Source organism: Tursiops truncatus, chromosome 3 (genome assembly GCF_011762595.2).
Source record: "Tursiops truncatus isolate mTurTru1 chromosome 3, mTurTru1.mat.Y, whole genome shotgun sequence".
Lineage (NCBI taxonomy): Eukaryota > Metazoa > Chordata > Mammalia > Artiodactyla > Delphinidae > Tursiops > Tursiops truncatus.
Window position 1 is genome coordinate 90,276,703 of NC_047036.1, and position 19,709 is coordinate 90,296,411.

Genomic DNA, 19,709 nt, shown 5'->3' on the forward strand with positions numbered 1-19,709 from the left:
CGTGAAGAGGGAGGTCTACTGTATACATAACAACACAGTTGTCTAAAAGATTACCTCAAGAAATCAAGGATTAAGCATATTATGAGAATTATAATGGCAATCACTAGATGACCTAAAAAATGGAAACTAGACAAGTCATTTTTTAGTCATTGAGCCAATAAATTGTATCAAACTGATGTTCTTACTGCAGCAGAAGAAAATTTTTCCTCTGCCCTTCAAGGTTCTTTTGGCTGGTCTAATAATTAAATTGACATAAGAGAGATTAACAGGAGAAAAACAAATTTAATTTTGTACCTACGGTAACCTCACATAGACATGAGAAGCTCAAAGACAGTCAGGCAATTGAAGCTTATTTGCCACCCTGAGCTAAGAAGAAAAGGGTAGGGGTCTGGGGCTTCAAAGGCAAACAACAGAGTTCATAGGAAGGTGGGAAGAGCAGATGTTTAGCCAACAAATTTTTGTCATGCCATGTAGAGACACTGAGGACAGAGAGGACCTTAAAGAAACAGGCCCTGCAGAGCTCCCCCCATCTTCCTATACCTAGCCCATTCTCTTTGTAATTATCCTCTGGTGACAGCCCTATTCCCGGAGCAGGCCCTCTGTCTAAATTCTTTTAGGCAGTTGAATGGGAGGTGAAAATCTCTTCTTGAGTCTGTTAGGCCTTGGCTGTCTTCAGCTCAAAATAATCCACATAACAAAGTGGCACATCCTGGGGTAGCCTGCCTTGAACCCCATCATACTAAATAGTTACCCAGTATAAAATGTGTGTAAGAAATTCTTTTTTCATTTATTTGGATTACGCTTTACTTTTCTGAATAGATTCTTTGGCTATTTTAGGATAGTATTTATTTTTGAGGGACTAAACACTCAAGAACTAACGAATCCCATGACGTCATTAACTACCTTCATTACACTTAAAATGGGTGCATTTCATTACATGTTAATAATATCTTATTTGGAAAAAGTGCTTTGTTAAAAATATAAAGAAAATATAGAAGAACTGACACCTTTAAACACGAATACAGTTTTAAGATCCTTTGCATTTACTCTTCCTTATTTTTGGAACATGTTTCTCCCACTTCCTTCTGGCTTTTACTCAAATGTATCCTTTACAGATAGCTTTCCCTCCCTACCTAATCTAAAATGGCAATTCTATCAAGCCCTATTCCCCATGCCTTCTTTATTTCTTTATTACTTGCTATTTACCTCTGACATATCACACACTTTTTTATTTATCTTGTGTGTTGTCTCTTGCTCCTCTGGAATGTAATTTCTGTAAGGGCAGGGATTTTATTTTTTGACCTGTTTAGTCTACTGTGGTACCTCTAGAGCCTAGAATTGTGTCCTGTGTCTGATACTGAATATATACTTGTTAAACTTGTAAATGAATTTGTATATTTATTTCATTATTCTTTTTTTTTTTTTTTTTTTTTTTTTTTTGGTACACGGGCCTCTCACTGTTGTGGCCTCTCCCGTTGCGGAGCACAGGCTCCGGACGCGCAGGCTCAGTGGCCATGGCTCACGGCCCCAGCCACTCCGCGGCATGTGGGGTCTTCCCGGACCGGGGCACGAACCCGTGTCCCCTGCGTTGGCAGGCAGACTCTCAAACACTGCGCCACCAGGGAAGCCCCGTTCATCATTCTATTTTAACAATTCATTTCTGCATTCAACAAACGTTAATTATGTCCTTTGAAGTATTATACTAGGTTCTGGAGAATGGGGGCTTGAATGCAAATACAAGAATAATTTAAACTAGGGGCTGGCAATTGTAGGGGAGCAAAATTTGCCACCCTAAAACGTCTCTTTGGCATGCGGATTAATTTAAGCTGAAACAATCAAGAAACAGAAGACTCAGGAAGTCATTCCTTTTACCTCTCTCTTAGCTGCCTAAAGAATCTGGATAAAGGGAATTGAGCTATCACCAGAGATATCTGCAAAGAACACGGGCTATAGGGGTGGTGGGGGGGCAACTCTAAGCGAGGCCTAAAGATCAGAGTCCACTCTGTGTCCCATTGTCTCTGCATGGCCCAGCAAACAGTTGTTTACCAAACATTTGCCTTTTCATCTTCATGTCAGTTGCCTTCCTCCCATTTGAAGTCCCAAACCTCTACATGACAAATCCTCTTCTGTCTTTAGCTAAAGATGGTATATAATGTGAAGGTTTCTGCCATTTTGATAAGTTATTCAGTTTTCCTGGGTTTCTCCTATGCATACATCTCATTAAACTTTTGTTTGATTTTCTCCTGTTAATCTTGTCTCAAGTCAATTAAATTCATAGAACAGCATAGAAGAACCTAGAAGGGTAGAAGATTTCTTCCTCCCTGACAGAATCTATAGCTCACTGGCCAAATACAGGTGAGAAATAAAATATTGCCTGCCATATCAGTAAACACAGGATGTCACAGTCATACGCAATTGCAGCCACCCATGATGGTGAGCCCAAGGGAACTCAGGAAGGAAACAAAGGATACCTGCCATCTACTAGTCATCAGACTGCAGCCACCCCCAAGGGTGCAGCTTGAGGAAACTCAGGATGTGAAAACACAGGATATTGGCCCCAGATAGCTGGGGTGCATATCAAAGGAATGATTTCGGTGAGCCTGGGACTCTTGCATCTTCCCATACATAGAAAAGTGCTAAATTCCTTAACTTGAAATATCCGGCTTTCTTTAATTAACAATAATCTTTTGACATTCAGACTACCTGTCCTTTGTTGCAAAACTCCTATATATCCTGGCTTCCCCCCTCATCTCCTGGGAGAAGTTTTCTCAGGGTTACTTGAGATGCTGCCTCCTGGGCTTGAAGTCCTAAGAATGTCCTCCGAATAAAACATAACTCTCAACTTTTAAGCTGTGCGTTTTTTTTTCAGTCAACACAGTCTATAACCTGATTTTATAAATAAAGTTTTATTGAAACATAGACATGCTCAGTCATTTATGTCTTGTCTATGGCTGTTTTCACACTACAGTAGTAGAGTTGTGTAGTTGTGACCAAAACCATACAGCTCTCAAAGCTGAAAATATTTGCCATTTGGTTCTTTATAAAACATTATGAGGGGCTTCCCTGGTGGCGCAGTGGTTGAGAGTCCGCCTGCCGATGCAGGGGACATGGGTTCGTGCCCCGGTCCGGGAAGATCCCACATGCTGTGGAGCGGCTGGGCCTGTGAGCCATGGCCGCTGAGCCTGTGCGTCCGGAGCCTGTGCTCTGCAACAGGAGAGGCCACACAGTGAGAGGCCCGCGTACCGCAAAAAACAAAACAAAACAAAACAAAAAAAAAACATTATGAGGATCAGGGCCTGATGAACCCTGCCCTAGAGAGGAAAATTCACTTCAACTTCTACAGCCTTTATGTTTGCAGATCAAACTTTTGATTACTGCAAAAGTATTTTTAGCAAACAAATATCTTGGTTTCCTATGAAACCAAGCTTTGAACACATCAAACTGGAAGTTGTATACTTTATTATTGACTGCACTCTAAATGAGTACATAGTCAAACATTTCTTATCTAAATCTGCCTGGAACTCAGCTAAAAGTTAGTGCTAACAGTCAATTTTAATGATTCATAGAGTAATTATTTACCAAAATCATTTAATAAACCATGATTCCATTGCTAAAACATTATATATAGCTACAAAAAATTCTGGGAGAATACTTTGTGGAGTCCAAAGGAGTTTGACATACAGGGCTAATAACATAATAGCAAAACATGTAAATAACATGCATTTAAAAAACTGCCTACCACATCTGTTGTTTACACTTTCCTTTATTCAAAGAAATTTTAGATAACTTATTTAGCAGAAATAAAAGTCATTGGTTGAAACTGATTTTGGCTCTGGCTGGAGCCTCCCACTATTTAAAGCAAAGTTTCAAAAAATTGTATTTCAAATTCCAATAGAAGTATTACTGTTAGGTAGCTGGTCAGTCATGAGTGGGTCCCCCCCATCCTGGACAGGGTCATCTTTCCCTCCCCCACCAGGACACTGGTGACCAGAACACGCCCAGAGATCCTCCCTCTTGTGGCCAAGGACCACAGCTAGGTTTCCAGCCACAGCAGGGCCAAGCAGGACAAAACCGCAGTACAGGTTAGCACAGGCGCACCAAGACCTACAAGGTGACTCAAAGTAACCGGGGTTCATTACGCCATATTTGTAATAAATTAGCACTGTGGTTCCCTCTTCCCCGCCCCACCCCACTCGGGTTACCCTTGGGCGTTTATAGGTAAGAAGCTGCACATTAGAAGAAAAGTTATATAACCTAAAGCTGTCGATCAACTTGTCCGTCAAATGATGCAGGACACAGGGAGGGACAACCACTCTAAAAAACCCAAACTTACCCCATTGCGGGGCTGCTTCTGGTTTCCAGACAGCCTGCTCTCATCCTTTCTCAGGAGCATACTTTCGCTTTGCTTAATAAACCTCTTGCTACTTAAAACTGCTCTATGCCTCTCATCTGAATTTTTCTCTCGAGAGTACAAGAAGTGAGGAAATCACCGTTCTGCCAGTGACATATTTGGTGCTGTGACTCAGATTGCTGCCAAGGTAAACTGCATGTCTCACCTGACTTCACTCTCTCTCTCTCTCATGAGAACTTGCTTCCTCTCAATCTCTGCTTTGTTTGCTTTCCAAGACCCACAGGGCACAATCTCAGTCCACTTACTGTGTTATGGCGATCCCCAGTTAAGGGTGGCAGGGGGTATCCCCCAGGCCGTGCAGATCCAAATTAAACTCGGGTGCCAGCTGACGCTGTCCTTGGGACCTGGTGGAAATACAATTTCCAACCATGAAGGAGTCCACTGAGGCCAAGGCTTTTCTCCCCTTGATCTTTCTCCTTCTCCTCTATCACTCTATCTCTCTGGACTCAAGAAGATCCACCAAGATGACCACCAGACGTCCAAATTAATGTGCAGCAAATAATTGGCAACTTGGTCAGGTGAGTCTCCCCTCTGTGGCTGCTAGAGCCCAATTCCCCCTCCCTACTGAAACCAAGAAGCACCCAGTGGGGCTCCTGGGTACGGAAGCCTTTCAAACAGTCGCTAATCAGGGAAGGGAGGGACCGAAGAGATAAGGGAGGAGCAGCCAGGAAACAATAGAGCAGCCTTGGGGCAGGGTCCTGGTTCCACCTCAAGGGATATACATAACAATATCTTTGAGCTCTTTACAGAACTAACAACCCCCAGCAAATGGAAGTTGTTAGCATTCTTCATTCCAAAGAAGACCACCTGAGGCCAGATTAAAGGAACCAGGGAAGCTCATTAGGAGACTACCTGAGGCCAGATTAAAGGAGTGCAGGCCCTGCACACATTCTGATTGTTATCAGCGACCCCACCCTTGAACCATTGCTATAAAACTCCTCACCAAATCCTCCCAGGTGGGGACACGCAGTTTTGAAGGGCATGAGCTCCCTGTGTCTCCCTTTGCCTGGCAAAGCAATAAAGCTATTCTTTTCTACTTCACTCAAAACTCTGTCTCTGAGATTCAATTCGACACCAGTGCACAGTGGCACAGTTTTAGGAGTCACTACTTGTTCTTAGTCCCAGTCTGGTTCCAGGACACTGGAACTGCATCAGTGGCCCCATTTGGGGGACTCTGTGCATCCTCCTCTAGATTTGCAACCCAGCCCTTAGTGGTCAAGTACCTTTCTCAGCAGGCTTACGAATCTCTCTTGGGAAGCGTCATGACTTCAAACCTTCCCTCCTGTCCTGGATTTCTCTTATATCCTCCTTCTCTCCTAACTTCTTAGACTGTCTATTGATCCTTGAGCCTCCTGGCCAGCTTTGCCAGCAGGTTGGATGTTGCCTTTTTTACTTCTGTGGAGAGGTAGCCCTCTTCAACAGCACAAGGACCATATCCTGAGGGGAACTTTTGCCTTGTATTGTTATCACTGCCTTGTGGCACTCCAGCACTACCTCTACTTGCTTCTCTGTCTTTTGTTTCAGTGATAAAGGTAATCCATTTAGTTGGCTCAGGGCCTAGGTCTTCTCCCTCCCCCTCTTAAGAATTTAGGCCCTGGGACTCTGGTAGCTTTTTCTCCCACTGGCTCTTGTTTGTTACCTTGACTAATCCAAAGTTCACCAACACTTTACCACTCCCCAAACCTCCCCTACTTATTTTAAGAGGCTTGTAAGTATTGAGGGAAAAAAAGCAAAGCTTTTCTTCTGGCCTTAAGGAAACAAACAGACATCCTCCTAGGAGGAACTTGCCTTTCTCCTCCTATGTCTTTGAAATGCAAATGTCCTACCTGGTCTTTTCCAGGAAACCTTATCTCCCCCATCTTTGTAAAACGCAAATTTTGAAAAAGTGGGTAGTAATTTAAAACTTGACTTGCCAAGGACCAATAGAAATCTTAAGTATCTTAAGTTTGCCAATCAGAAAATGTTAATATAACAATTCAATGATTTGTTTCTTGGTTTTGTTAAGGTCTTTTAAAGGTTACAAATTGTAATAATAAAAGCTGCTAAAGTGATAAGGGAAGTATTTCAGTGTGTAAAACAAGTAGGATATGTTGAACGCAAGAGAAGGTATAAAGACTGGACATATATTTTTGTTGAGGAAAAGAGGAGAATAATTTTGCCCTAGGGCTGGTTGCTTAGGTATGGAAAAAACATGGGACAAATTAATATGGATCCAGAAAGTGATAAAAGGTTTGTGAAAAAGGAACTTTGAGAAAAGAATTTTGTAAATTGTCAGGATTAAGACTAGACTGAATTTAATTAGGTAATTGAATTTTGTTGTTAATAGTAAGCTAATATAACACTGGAATTTGATTTTTTTTTCTCTCTCTCTGTTAAGAGAACAAAGTTCTCTTGGCCACTTCTATGAAAAGTTTAGCTCGTCATTGTCAGACTTTCGCCCTCCTGTTGTCCTTGTAGGATAACAACAGTCTACACCTAAACCAGAGAATTTAAACGGGTAAACAATAACTATAAATAAAACAGTCAGGGCTATGGGAAATCCAAAATCCACTTGGCTTTTCCCAGTTCCCTGGCAAACCTCATTTTTTTATTCGATGGGTTAAAGCCTTCCCTGGCTGCAGGGCGAATGCCCTCACAATGAAAAGGAAATGGTTAGAAAATGTGTTTTCCATCTGGGGTATACTTTCTACAATCTCAGTGATCAAGGCACCCAGTTCACTGGACAAATCGTACAATCCTTAACAGAAGTCTCACAAACTTCTTAAAATTATCACTGTAACTATCATCCTCAATCATCAGACAAGGTCAACAAAACTAATGGAAAAGCTGGACTCAAACAGAACAAAAATTAATTACATGGGATTAAATGAACTGCTAAACATGATTATAATTTTTATGACTTTTGTCTTACATATTACCAGTTTCTAATCTTTGTTTTTCTGATCTAGAAAAGCCCTTCTCCTCAAGCTACTTATGATTAACAACAATTTGGTAATTTACCCCTGAGGGTAAAATTAAAACATTTTTATTTTCTCTCTGCCTGGTCCCTCCAAAAACTGGAGACTGTTGGGTTATGAACAGCCTTATCAGGTAAATAAAACGACTGTCTCCTGACATGTACAGGAATCTCTAAATATTTTGGGGACCTCTAGAAGAGAGAAATTCACCTAGGCAAAATCTGATGGCAAGCCTTTGGTGTGGCTTTCTTAGCCTTGAGATGCCTTTTGGGAATTTAATCTGAGACTCCTGAGAAGTTACACCGGAGTCAATATGGAAGAGCCTATGTGGTCAGTGGACCAAACTTATTTTGAAAACAAATTAGTCGTGGCTGTGTTTGATGGAGATGAGGGTAATTTTAAAAAAGAGAGAGAGAATTATGTTTCACTAAATATTAAATCCTAGTTTCATTAATTAAGGTCTGTATTTACTAAGACTCACTTTGAAGATAGTTCCTTGTTGTTCCTTAAGATCATCCTTAAACAGGGTCAACAGGACTTGAGGAGAGGATGAAATTGGAAAGATGCTAAATCCCAGGGACTACATCCCAATCTTGGACCTTTGATGATCGGACATAAGGCATACAGGGAAAGTACCCAGAGAAAGGACTCAGGGAAGCCACAATGGCTTCAGGATGGGGCATGTGGTAAGGTGCACTAGACAGTAGCCCTGGGGTCAGAACTGAAATGTGTTCTGCCCGGCAGGATCAGCGGTGAGGGACGTCTCACCCACAAAAGGCCATAAGGGAATTGAGGGACTCATCAAGACCCCTATGCACATTCGTCTTTTCTCTTTCAGATGGACAACCGACTGTCCATCCCTCAAGATTCACCCTTAGGATTTATCCTAAAGAATCTGGCTAAATTTGATCCCTAAACCTTAAAGAGGGAACAATTAATTTTCTTTTGCAACACAGCATGGTCCTAATATAAGCTAAGAGAGGGAGAAATCTGGCCTGAAATGAGAGTTTAAATTACAATACCATTCTCCAACTTGACCTCTTTGTCAAAAGATGGGCAAGTAGAGCAAGGTCCCTTATGTCCAAGTCTTCTTTGCCTTGAGGGAAAACCCCGAACTCTGCAAGACTTGCTGGGTAAACTCTGCTGTCTTGGCAATGCTTAATTTGTCTACCAAAGTTCCCTCCCCTTCTCCTGATGATACAATCATCAGCCAGCCAATAAGCCCTGTCTACAGGAACTCCCTTCTGGGGTAAAGAAGGAGGTTCAACATCATCAGACCCTTCTTCACTATACCCAGCGTTGGACCCCCTGATGCTTTGCCCTATTACCCGGGATCCCATAACTCCTCAAAACTTTGTCCACTCCAGGAGGTAATAGGGCCTTCCGGGCTTCCCATAAAAGTCAGAGTTCCAATTTCCATGCAGGATCTCACTCAGATAAAACAAGATCTAGGGAAGTTTTCAGATGACCCTGAAAAATATCTAGACAAGTTCAGGCAATTAACCCTGACCTTTGAGTTAACCTGAAGGGACCACTTTCTCTTCTGCCCAGTTGAGGGAATAAACAATGAACAATGTAAACTAACTGTAAGCAGTATAATTGTTAACTAAAACCTGTTAATTATGGGCAACTGGCCACTTATGACCAAGGACCACAAGAAAATCTCTCCACTTTCTGAGTGATTGAGAGAAGTGCTCATAAAATACATTAATTTGGATCCTGACTCAGAGGCAGGGAAACTGGTTTTAAATGACCACTTCATCACTCAGGCTGCCTCAGACATAAGGAGGAAAATACAAAAGATGGCCTTGGGAACAAATACCACCTCCACAGAGCTCCTTAGGGCAGCCTCCTCTGTCTTCTACAATGGAGACAGAGAGGATAAGGAGAGGGAGAAAGAAAAACACAAAGTTAAAAGGCAGGCTCAACTACTGGCAATATTACAGGTCTGACAGCCAACCCCCTGTTGCTCCCAGGAGGCTCCCCCCAGCAAGTGTCATCACTGTGGGAAACCAGAACACTGGAAGACAAACTGCCCAGAGACAAAGGGGCCCCATAAGCCATGCCCCAATACTACAAGTTTGGCCATTGGAAGAGGGACTGCTCCGAAGTCCGAAGGGACCTTGGGTTGGCCCCTGACCAAATCATGGCCTTGAAATGAAGGGGCCCTCAGCTCTGGCCAGCTCCCAAATCAAGGACCATCATCACGGGGACAGAGTCCAGGGCAACTTCGGACGTGGCAGGCAATAAAACCTCAGATGGTCCTCAGTTAAGGGTATCAGCCCATCAACACCCAAGAGACAAAATTATTCTACATGGGACCTTTGGATTGACCCCCCAGGACAAGTGGACAGGAACCCAACAGTCAGCAAGAGGAGGGACCCTAAACCCCTCTATGCCCCTTTTCAGCAGGAAGCAGCCAGAGAGAGATGAAGTCCATCTTTCCAAAGATTTTAGGGTCCCAACTTTTGAGGGGGAAATATTAGTTAGCTAGTCAGACATAAGCGGGCCCCACCCCATCCTGGATGGGGTCATCTTTCCCTCCCCAACCTGGACACTGTGATCAGAACACACCCAGAGAGCCTCCCTCTTGTGGCCAAGAACCACTGCTAGGTTTCCAGCCATATCAGGACCAAGCAAGATAAAACCGCTAGCAAAGATTGGCACAGGCACACCAAGATCTAAAAGGTGACTCAAAGCAACATGAGGTTCATTATGCCATATTTGTAATAAATCAGCATTGTGGTTTTTGCTGTCAGTTTCGTTTTGGTGCTTATGGGTAAGCACCTGCGCACTAGGAGAAAAGTTATATAACCTAAAGCTGTCGATCAACTTGTCAAATGATGCAGGACACTGGGAGGGACCACCATTCTAAAAAACCCAACCCTACCCCATTGTGGGGCTGCTTCTGGTTTCCAGACAGCCTGCTCTCATCCTTTCTCAGGAGTGTACTTTCTTTTTGCTTAATAAAGCTCTTGCTACTTAGAACTGCTCTATGTCTCTCAACTGAATTCTTTCCCTCGAGAGTACAAGAACTGAGGAACTCGCCCTTCCACCGGTGACATTACCATGGCTAATTTCATACTTGTAATGTAAAAAGAAATACCCTTACTTTCATATTTAAACATTCAAACTGTCATTTAGAATATTTCTGTACAGTAATTTGAGGTGTAAATTGCATTGCACGGTGATAAATAAAGAAATCACCCCTATAAATAAAGAAATCACCCCTTCAAGTGTTCACTTCTACCATGTAACAGCTCCCATTTTGCTATTATTTCTCTCTCTCTTGCTTGTATTTGTGTGTGTGTGTTTCCACCAAAAAAAAAAAAAAATCCACTTGAGAATGAGTCAGTTATTAGGCAATATATCTGAATGAATGAACATTGGTTTACATTCAACCAGTTGTCATTATCATTAAGTGAGAAATTTTATCCTGGCATTAGTGGTGGTGGTGAATCAGCCAGTTAACTGGAGCTCTGACTAAACAGTGATCTAAAACTTGCTATGCACATATACACAATCTTTTCACTTGAGAAAAAGTTTTGTAAAAGAGCTTTTCTTTTTCATTTTCAAAGAAAAGCTATGTTTTCTCAAAGTAATAGAAGAATTCACTTAAATCCACAGATGGTATGAATCATTCAGGCATTCTTTTTACAAACAAGAATAAAAAATAAGTAAAGTTAACCACCAAAGTTAAAGAAATGTTGGTCTTTTTCCTGCTCATGAGCACCCTTGCTTCAAATTTTTTCCAGGACTCAATTTTTGGAGGGGGTTTTGGAGAGAAATGATGAGAGGGTATAGAAAAGAAAAAAACCTGTCCACTGTTTTGAGCCAAAATTATTTAGTTGGGGAGAGAAATTATTATTTCAGTAAAATACTAATTACTAATTAGACTAAATGAAATACAGTAAAAGTTTGAGTGGGTAAATTAGCATTCTAATCCTTCTTACAATATCTATTTGTGACCAAGTCTGTTGCCCTGTAATCATACCCCTTCCCCTCTTTCCCCTCCCTTGAATGGAAACCAATTGCTCTTATCTAAGTTTCAGGAGGAAGTTGCAAAGAGAAAAACAAGAACTGGTTAGAACCAACTAGGCCCAAGATGGCAGAAGATTTGACTTCCAGTAGACCTTCATCGTCATTATATGCTCACTGTAATATACTAGCATGCTAAATGACACACCAGTGACAAGACAGTTGACAGTTGCCATGACAACAACTGGAAAAGAGGACTGAAAAGGAGTGTTGCATTAGTTCCAGGTTCAAACCATACCCCTGTTCTCAGATAAGTCATGAATATTCCTCCCACTCTTTCCAATTCCCTCCCTTTTACCTTGACCCGCGTATGTGTATGGTATCTCCATCCCAAGTGGGTTGAGAAGTTGATTTGTGAATTAAGTTTCCGCTTCTCCATTCTTTCGCCATTGAATAAAACTTGTGCTGTTTCAGTCTCAGCATTGGTTTTGTTATTGGCTGTGCAAATCTAGCAGAAAAAGAACTTCCCTGGCTGAGATAAGGGGTCTCAGCCCTGACTAGGACCCCATCTCAGGTCCAGGCAACCAACTTGATAACATTTTGTGTGTGTTTTTGTTTCTTACTGCAAGGTAAACACCTTCGTTAAATGCTGTCTCACATCTGCAGGATTTTATGATTTAAATTATTAGGCTGTAATTACCAATGAAAACAATAATCTGTCCACTCAATGAAAAACTGAACATCTCTTATTCCAAAACTTATCTTCCATAAAGCAAAAGCTGCCTGAGATTTCACTATCAGAAATTTACTGTTTGTCATCTCATTTATTTTATAAACTTAATAATGTTGCCCCTCAAAATTCCTTAACTAGAATCACCTATTTCAGTTAATTGAAATCACCTAGTCATCCAAGCTATAAACCTCTGTGCCTTTTTTCTAAATCATTTCACCTTTATAATATACTACACTTCCTGGATACATGTACATGTATTGCTGAGTTGCCTTGCTGTGCACCTGAAGCTATCACAACATTGTTAATTGGCTATACTCCAACATAAAATAAAAAGTTAAATAAATATATACTACACTTCCAAACTCCATTAATTATTCTCTCTTCTCCATATACCCAGTTCCAGGCCCCTTAAAAATGCTCAAGTGGAACATTACAGTTATCTCGTAACTAGTCTCACTCTTCCCAGACTACGCCTGTCAAAAGCCTCATGCTGCTTCTAAATGATGGACTTGATTAGGACATCTTGACCTAAAGGAAAAAGCAAAACAGACAAACAACAACAAAGAAAAAACCCAGATGGTTCCTGATGTTACCTACAGAGTAAGAATCAAACGCTACTCACTGACTGGCTGAAGACAGTATGGAAAGAGCATTGGTCTTACATCATTGTTGTAGTATTTATTAGCTGATTATTCTTAAAGAAATTATTTAAACTCTCTGAGCCTTAAAGTTTAGTAATACCTAACCTAAGAAAGTTGCTGTGCTAGTAAAATGAGACCGTTCACATGAGACTGCTTAGCAGAGCAGAAAATCCAGAAATCAGTTTTTCTTCTTTCTTTACTCAATATATTCTCAGACTGCTTTGTAGATTACCTCCTGCCACGCCCATCCCCTTGCAATTTGAGCTCTAATATTCCAATTTCTCACAAACATATGCATAACTATGTCTCATTTCTTCTTCCTGGAATTCTTCTCTTAGCCTTTCTCACTTGGCCAACTTGTACTCATCTTTCAAAATGCAGTTCAGGTATTACCTCTCTTGCAACAATTTCTCTAAGCCACCTGCACTCCCTAATCAGAAGAGATTCCTGAGTCCTCTGGCCTGACAACTGTACATTTCAGTGTTTTCACATGCTCTGCGTCAAGAACTGTAAAGGATGTGAATTTTTACCTACTCTCAAGTTAATAAGTTTGCCTGTCACAGTTTCATGCTGGCAGAAGGCAAGAGAATCCTGGATGAGAGATGATGGACTTCACTAATCACAGCATAGCAAGCAGCACGAGATTTACGTTCAGATTGGTTCTCCTTACTCCCCAGGTACCGTGGTGTTGAGGCAGAGGGAGCCCAAGTGGATGCAGAGCAGGTAGTGGAATCCTGAGCATAGAGAATCTGACTCTATTTATGGCCTTAGAGCAAGTCTATCAACCTTAGCCCCAGAGGGAAACACTGGACAATATGCAAGGCTGTGCTTTGCTCCACACGGAGACACCAACTCTATCTTCCAAGGCTTTCCCTCTACAAAATCTGTGAGAAGATAAACTAGAATGAAAGGGCAGTTAGTGCTGCTTACAAATTTTGCAGAAACCTGAGAGATCCATGGGGAACTGTCTCTCAACACTTTCACGGGAGTTTTCCATTTGTTTCCAAGTTGGGGGAGGAAGATGCACATTGGACAGTGTCCTATTCCCAGCAGAATCCCAGTGCCAACAAAAAGGACATCTGCTAAAGAGAGGCTGCTCCAATCTTATTCTCCCACTAGAAAATCGCCAAAGAGGAGTAAGTTAGGGTGACAGTCCAAAGCAGGCAGGGTAAGCCCAAGTTGAAGACTAGTTCCAAATGTACGTATTTTTTCATTTTAGCTGAGGTGACTATACATTATTTAAGTAAATACTTTTGACTTTAGTAAGATCATAAATCTCTAAAATTTTTCTTCTATTTTTTTTTTTTTGTTGGAAAAGTCCAGGCTTTGTATCTACCAAAAATTCAGCCAGAAGCTCTGAGTCATAGCTACATCTTAATGGCACCTACTGTGAGCCTTTCCCTTCATTTACATTGTCTCTAATCCTCATACCAACCACGTGAGGAAATTTCCATATTCCAAATTTTTGGAATGAGTACTTAATCCAAAGTGACAGAACTAATAAGTGGAGGACTTATGTTTTTTGAACCCAGTGTATTTGTTTCCAAATTCTATAAACTAAACTTCCTCATGACATTTCTCTTCTGAGATTACTTTGCCTCCATGACCACCAGCTAAGACTGCAGCACTAAGGGAAATGGAGTTTAATTCTGGAAGTTGGCCCAGACTCAGGTCGGGTGTGACCTCATGGATGGAGCTAAGTGAGAGCCACCAAGCGCAGACACAGAAAAGCCCCTGAGTCTCACCTCACCTACCTTTCAGTTTTGGCTAAAGCCCATCGTTAATGTAGATATAATGAAGCACAGTGTTTCTCTGTTCACTTCATAGGAAGTTTGGGGCAGCCTCTCTTTGGCAGAAGAGACAAGAATGTTTCAAAAGGCAGACCAATTTTATAAAGATTCCTATTAGCATTTTTATTCTCAGATTAGCGTGTCCATAAAGTCCCAGATGGTTTCCTGCCTCTACCACTTAGAAGATCAATTATCTAACCTCTCTGAGCCTCTGTTTCATTGTATGAAAAGTGAAAATAATAATCCCTATCTCTAAGAACGCGTAAGGATAAAAGCAAAGAAGTATGTCAGTTGCCTAGCAAGAGTGCCTGAACCGAGAATGGTGTCCCCTTTTGCTCTCACCCAGACATTACAAGGCTATGATTATTATGTGCTACTCCTGGAAGACGAACGGATATCACAGATAAAGAAAACATTGGTCTCAGATAACTCAAATATTTAATTTTAGATGACTGCTGCTGGATATGGATTCTGGACCAGAAATGAAGAAGCTAATTTCCTTCCCAGCAATCAAAGGAACATCAAACCCTTTTGCTCAGTGCAGTTTTCCCAGAGGAAATTCAAAGCTTGGCTGAGGAGTTGTAAAAGTTAAACTATTTGTTTGTGGCTGTTGGATAAGTGAGCAGAGCACGTAGAGATGTTCACCAGACCATTCTCCCAGCTGGCTAGTACTGAAAAAGAGAAAAACTTGTAGAAATTCTGCAAAACATAGGTGACGAAAAAACTATAGTTTTTGCTGAAACTAAGAAGAAAGCAGATTTTATTGTAACTTTTCTTTGTCAGGAAAAAAATAGCAACCATATGTATTCACGGTGGTCTGGAACAGAGAGAAAAAGCAAACTCTTGGGGATTTTCATTGTGGAAAGTGCCCAGTTTTCGTAGCTACTTCAGTAGCTGCCAGAGGGCTAGATATTGAAAATGTTTGATATGTTATCAGTTTTGATGATGTGTTCATTGAATCCAGTGTACTGGTCATTGTGGAAACGCTGGCAGAGATATTTCCTATTTTGATGCTCAGATTACCATACAGCACAGCCTCCAATGAAAGTACCACCAGATGCTCAACAGGGTGTTCTGCACAGCTGGAAGAAAGTGCCTTGAGCACATGTGTTCCTGGCTTCCGTGACAGAACAAGAGGAAATGTGTTTGCATCTGATGATCCTGAAAAGAATCATCAGGGCAAGAGCACCCTGAACACAGCAAGATTTTCTTTTTCACAAGCTCCCAATCCAGTAGATGATGAATCATGGGATTAAAGCTAAATCACTGAAGTTTGTGGTATAGTTTTGCTGCAAAGAAAATAATTTTAATTTTTGAGACAAGTGTGAAGTCTGACATTCTGTGTCTCCTGTCTTCCTGTTCTTACTCGTACCCTCAAAAAATTAAATCTTTACTGACTAGGTAATGTGAGAGGCTAAAAATTACAATATTGCAGTTACTGATACAAATGGTGTTAAGTGGAAAAATTAAAGCATTCTAAATGTCTTGAAAAAAATTTTTTTTGAAAAGAGGTTACAGTTTACTTGGGGAGAGAATAGAGAATAACCAGAAGAGATGACAAAATATTCTTCAGGACGTAAGATGGAAAGAAATTTAATGCAATGGGAGTAGAAGGAAAGCTCTTACTTCCAGCCTGTGAGATTGAGAATTTCATTAAGATGAACTTGCTCTTCCTTAATCAATAGGAATGACCTATGGAGATGTCCTTCACTCTATCTAATTTACTTGCCCCCTCTTGTCCTGTTCTTTGGCTTCAGCACGATTACAGGAAGAGGAAACAGTCAGATGGAAACAAGAAAAGGCACAACTCAAGAGAATCAAACTTCTTTGCCCTTTCCAGAGAGAAAGATATTTATATCAGTTTTCCACCCAAATGTCTACCCTGTGAGTTTGCTTGGCCTTTCTGTGGTATTTGCCTAATTTTCCTTAAAGAAAAATTGCACATTGCCTCCCAACTAAGGTTTACTAAGATCTCTTAGTAAGGAAAATTGAAACAATAAATATCAGCTAGGCAACTTAGTCTATCTGCCAAAATGAATTTTGCTTTTCTTACTTAACAATACACCTTGCAGTCTTTCCCATGTTAATGTATACCTCATTATTTTTTTAATTAATTTATTTATTTGTATACTTTTGGCTGCATTGGGTCTCCGTTGCTGCATGCAGGCTGTCTCTAGCTGCGGCGAGCGGTGGCTACTGTTTGTTGCGGTGCTTGGGCTTCTCATTGCGGTGGCTTCTCTTGTTGCGGAGCACTGGCTCTAGGCACGCAGGCTTCAGTAGTTGTGGCGCACAGGCTCAGTAGTTGTGGCTTGCGGGCTCTAGAGTGCAGGCTCAGTAGTTGTGGCGCATGGGCTTAGTTGCTCCGCAGCACGTGGGATATTCCTGGATCAGGGTTCAAACCCACGTCCCCTGCATTGGCAGGTGGATTCTTAACCACTGCGCCACCAGGGAAGTCGATATCTCATTATTTTAAACAACTTTTTGGTATTCTATTGTATGGATGTACCACTATTTTTTTTTTTAACAATTCACCTACTGAGGCACATAGCTATGCTTTATTTTGTTTTGTCTTTTCAAACAGTGCTAATGTGAGCATCCTTCATTCCTAATTTTATTTTTTAAAATTTATTTATTTTATTTATTTATTTTTGGCTGCGTTGGGTCTTCGTTGCTGTGAGCAGGCTTTCTCTAGTTGCAGCACGCAGGGGCTACTCTTCATTATGTTGTGCAGGCTTCTCATTGCAGTGGCTTCTCTTGTTGCAGAGCACAGGCTCTAGGCATGTGGGCTCAGTAGTTGTGGCTCACGGGCTCCAGAGCGCAGGCTCAGTAGTTGTGGTGCACGAGCTTAGTTGTTCTGCGGCATGTGGGATCTTCCAGAAACAGGGATCGAATCCGTATCCCCTGCATTGGCAGGTGGATTTTTAACCACTGTGCCACCAGGGAAACCCCCCATTCCTAATTTTATATTTGTAAGTTTGTATTTATTTTCTGATGAAGGGCTCCCGAAATTGTATAAGTTTCAGGCCTCACAACACTTAGAATCTATTCTTTAAATATTTGACAATACCATTTTTTTTTTTTCCTGCGGTACACAGGCCTCTCACTATTGTGGCCTCTCCTGTTGCGGAGCACAGGCTCCGGACACGCAGGCTCAGCAGCCATGGCTCACGGGCCCAGCTACTCCACGGCATGTGGGATCTTCCCGGACCGGGGCACAAACCCGTGTCCCCTGCATCGGCAGGCGGCCTCTCAACCACTGCGCCACCAGGGAAGCCTGACAATACCCTATTTTTATTGCCTTCTATATTTCGAATTTTCTAAATTTCTTTTTAATTGTTACCTCACATTATCCAAAGAGGATATAATGATCATTATTAATAATAGTTAATACATATAATTCAGTGATAGGCACTGTTCTACATGCCTTACTTTACAATTAATTTAGTCCTCACAAAGACTCTGTGGGATAGATACTGTTATTATCTATATTTTACAAATGAAGGAACCTAAATGTAAAAAGATTAAGGCATTAAAAAAAAGACTAAGGCATAAGGCCAACAATTTAGTGGCAGAGGCATTTTCTTCAGTTTTTGTTTTTCTAAAATCCTAAGTGTATTTCCTTGTCCAATGTAATGGAACATTAAAATGTGTTGACAGACGTAGGGAACAGACTTGCAGTTGCCAGGGGGGAGGGGGATTGGGGATCGGTTGGGAATCTTGGGTTAGCGGATGCAAACTATTATACATAGAATGGATAAACAACAAGGTCCTACTGTATAGCACAGATAACTATATTCAATATCCTGTGATAAACCATAATGGAAAGTATGAAATAGAATATATATATATATACATATATATGTAACTGAATCACTTTGCTGTACAGCAGAGATTAACACATTGTAAATCAACTATACTTGAAAAAAATAAATTTAAAAAAATGTGCTGAATGTTGAAAAATAGGTGAATCCATTTCATATTACAACTTAAATCTTAATAAGAAATACTACAGGACCAGAAAATGTAATTATATTTTCTTTAGGCTTTTTGGTGTAAATGCAATAATATGGAAACAAATTGTTCATTTGATATTATTATTATTCTCTAAAAACAACTTATTTAGGGTCACTTCAAATGGTGTTATGGTATCAGCCAGAGGTCTGGTCTCAGAATGCCTATCTCTCTACTCTTCTGTGTCCCCCAAACCAAGAAAACAAGAATATTTAGAATTGTGACTATCATAGACATCAGTAAGTAGGTAAGTTCATGAGCTTTTTATTGGGCTTTAAAGAATAGAAATTTGGAGACAACTATTCCAAAGCCTCAAAGGTTGTTTCAGTTAGGTTGGACTGCCATAGTAAAATACCATAGAATGGGTGGTTTAAACAACAAAATGGTTCTGGAGGCTGGAGGTCTGAAATCAGGGTGCAAACATGGTTGGGTTATAGTAAGAACTCTCTTGTCCGGGCTCTCTTCTTGGTTTGTAGATGGCCACCTTCTTGCTCTGCTTTACCTGGTGCTTCACACTTAAAGTACATCTCAATTTTTAACCAGATTGCTTATATTCAGATGAAAATAGAATTGGTAAATTGGTAGATATTTGGGGTAGGACAACCTTATCATAGCACTGAATGTCTTCTCTCCCATTCTACTCATTTTCTTTACTGTCTCTAAGCTGCCATGGTTTTATATTTGTTAAATAGGAAAAACAATATTTCCTTTTCAACATAATAGTGAAAATAAAATGAGAAAATGGATATAAAGACACACTGTTAAATGCAAAGCATTCCACAATGCTTTGTAAACACAATAAAGTAAAATAAAGTAATATTATTATATTCTATAGTTACTGGCTATGATAACAATTAAAATATGTTAAAGCTTACCAAATATCTTATTTTGAGATTTTCCTAAGCAAATCACATATCCTATATGCACTGTGTGTGTTTTAACTTTCTTGCCAAAGTTTACATAGAAAGGATTCCTGATGTTGTAGACATGTTTACCTTGGAAAGTTTGTGCCCAAGAAAGACTGGCACAGAATACACTTGGTGTCACTGTATCTTCTGCACACTGTCAGCCCAAGTTGGGCATTAATCACAAGAAATTGTGAGTCTTACAAGAAGCATTTAAGGAGAAAACAATAAAGAAAGCAAAAATCTGCTACCTCTATACACGTACATTGTGCCAATGCCAAAT

At 40.7% G+C, this 19,709-nt stretch overlaps 1 long non-coding RNA gene and 1 pseudogene across 1 annotated transcript in view; one reads left to right on the forward strand and one right to left on the reverse strand.

Moving 5' to 3' along the window:
- Window positions 1–4,461, reverse strand: part of LOC141278308 (uncharacterized) — a 104,363-nt gene extending 99,902 nt beyond the window's left edge. Inside the window, exon 1 of the long non-coding RNA XR_012330806.1 lies at window positions 4,334–4,461. This is a non-coding gene — a long non-coding RNA (uncharacterized lncRNA). The remainder of the gene's footprint in view (window positions 1–4,333) is intronic.
- A 10,418-nt stretch (window positions 4,462–14,879) lies between these two features.
- LOC101333872 (probable ATP-dependent RNA helicase DDX4 pseudogene) lies at window positions 14,880–15,766 on the forward strand (annotated as a pseudogene).
- The last annotated feature ends 3,943 nt before the right edge of the window (window positions 15,767–19,709 follow it).